Here is a 2,864-nt window from a genome sequence, read left to right on the forward strand (position 1 = left end):
GCGGGCACTGGAGGGAGGGCTGGGGGGGGGGGGCGGTGACAGGAGGTCCTCACTCCAGGGTGGGTGTGGGACATATTCTGGACAGCTAAGCCAGTGCTCTGGGCCCTTTCCCCAAGCAGAGAAGGGCCAGGTAAAGGACATTGTTGGACACTGCTGTCCAGTGGTAGCCCGAGCCATAACGGATTATCTCCTGATAACCCACCTCAGCTCCTCCTCCAAGGCAGACCCTGTACCCCCACCAATGGCCTGTGCCTCACCAACAAGCCAGCCACGGGGACAGCCGCCGCCTGGCGTAGTCACACCTTCCAGGGAGATAATAGCTAACATGTATTAAGCGCATAGTAGGTGCTCCACATCAGCTCAAGGGCAGCGTTCTGGCTGCCGTCCTAAGCACTCACAGAGATTGGCGTAGGAGACTGCGAACGACGGCACACAGGCCAAATCCGATTTTTGCTTGTGACCTAAGAGTGAGTTGGATGGTTTTGGGTGTTTTTTTTAATATTATTAAAAATATCAAAAGAAGGACAGTTTGTGACCTGAAAATTATAGGCAATTCAAATATCAGTGTCCGTAATAAAATTTTACTGGAACACTGTCACGCCCATTCGTTCACTAATTGTCTATGGCTGTGTTTGTGCTACCATGGCTGGCAGAGGTGAGTAGCTGCAGCAGAAACTCCACAGCCCCCAAAACCAAAAGTATTCATTCTCTGGCCCTTTACAGAAGAAAATACCTGCCAACCCCTGGACTAGCACAGTGAGAAGGTATCCCACTGTATGGATGAAGAAACTGAGGCATAGAAATGTTGAGTTACTCGCGCAGGGTGACACAGCTAGGAAGTTGCAGAGCTGGGATTCTAACCCAGGCACTGCAGACTCCAGACCACGCCCCCGACCCTGTGCACTTTATCACTCCATCATTTTGCATCCAATCAGTGTCTGTGCCTTTTGTGTGTGAGGCTCACGTCAGTTCGGGTGGGAAGAGGGGTAGGCTCCCCACCTGGTTGTAGGACAGAAGGAAGTCCCGCATCCGTGGGTGTGGAGAGGACTGCATTCAGGACTGCTTCCCGCTCAAACAGAGGCAGAAGTCTTGGCGAAAGGGCAGGGATTGGGGGACACTGCCTGGTCCAGCCCAACCTCAGACCTGTGGCTGCCAGAGCCATCTCTGCCCCCTGCAGTGGTTCCTCTGGCCCTCCCGGGTGGGGCGCTGCTAGGTGGCAGCAGGGAGACGGTCACCATGACCTCTGGCTCCCCTGAGGAGTGGGCTCAGAAGCCAGGGCTGATGCAGGGAAGCTTCGGGTTGCCGAAGGCCAAAGCCTGGCTCCCGTCCATGCTGGGCTGGGGTGGCCGCAGCCAGTGCCGACAGGGAACTTGCAATGGATGCCTGCCTGGGCATTGCCCGGAGAGAGCTTCCTCCTCCTCCCCAAAGCAGGAGGAGTGGGGGCCAGGCCCTCACATTCATGGAATTGACCCGCCTCAGCACGACATCACAGGCAGGAACATTTTCAGCGAGGCTCAGCTTTTGCTGGCTTTGTCAAAGCTGAGGCCAAAAGCATCTGGAGGCAACAGTCGCCCATATCTCCCCCAGCACACAGCACACAACCCACGGCCCAGCCATCTCCTTCCTGCCCAGCACCCAACCTTGTGCACCTGTAATGCCAAATACCGCCCTCTCTCCACCTCCACTCATCCTTCCAGGTACAGATATCACCACCTCTGTAAAGTCTTCCCATACTTTCCCTTACCCCAAGAAGTTGGAGCTTTCTCTCTTACAGAATTTCCATCCCCTAATGCAATTTTTTTAAATTTTTTTAAAAATATTTTTTAATTTTATTTATTTATTTTTCGCTGTGTCAGGTCTTAGTTGCGACATGCCAGATCTTCGTTGTGGGTTCTTTTGTTGTAGCACACGGGCATAGTTGCCCCGCGGCATGTGGGATCTCAGTTCCCCAACCAGGGATCGAACCCGTGTCCCCTCATTGGAAGGCAGATTCTTTACCACTGGACCACCAGGGAAGTCCCCCCCTAAAACAATTTTTTATCCATTTATCTGTCTCATTAAACAGCGAATGCTTTGAGGGCAGGAATTGTGTCTTACCCCTTTGTCTCCAAACTGGGGTAGGACTGCATACAGTGATGGTGTTTGGGGAAAGTTTATGGAGCTAATCAAAACAATAACGATCATAACAATGGCTAATATTTGACTGAGCACTTATTGTTGGCCAGGGAATCTGCTGAAGACTCCACACACACCAGTTTGTGGAATTCTCACAGCACCGGTATTCGTACAAAGAAGGAAATGGAGGCACAGGGCACCATCCCTATGGGTCCCATTCTCATGGCCCCAGTCACTAGTAACTGGTGGACACAGGCCTGCCCCAGAGCTCGTGCGCTTAACCACTGTGCAAACTGCCTTTCAGATGGAAGCTTCTCCCCAGAGGCCGAGTCCACACGCCCCTGAAGACGTCCCCTCCGGCGTTCTCTGGCTTCAGGTGTTCTTGTGCCGGGACAGAGGCGGGGGCAGGGGGGACTGCTTCATTCCCAGAGCCCTGGGTAAGTAGCCACATGGCCAGGAGTTACTGACTCTAAGGGACAATGGCTCCACGTGCAGGTTGTGGCAACGTTTGTTCTTGATACGCCCTTGTTCTTCTCAAACTGAGCTCCCAAGCTCACTGCTTTTCTGATCTCCCTTCTGGGCCCCTGAGTCCCAGCCCCAAGCATTCCACAGCGCATAGAATGTCTCCCTGATGATAGAGGTGTCTCAAACTCAACATGTCCCTGCGGAGCCTGCACCCCAAGGGGTGATATCGGATAGACTCCAACCTCTCCTGGAGTTGAAGGCTCAGGAGAGAGGTCTGGGCCAGA

The sequence above is a fragment of the Physeter macrocephalus genome, chromosome 14 (assembly GCF_002837175.3).
Source record: "Physeter macrocephalus isolate SW-GA chromosome 14, ASM283717v5, whole genome shotgun sequence".
In the NCBI taxonomy this organism is placed as follows: Eukaryota; Metazoa; Chordata; class Mammalia; order Artiodactyla; family Physeteridae; genus Physeter; species Physeter macrocephalus.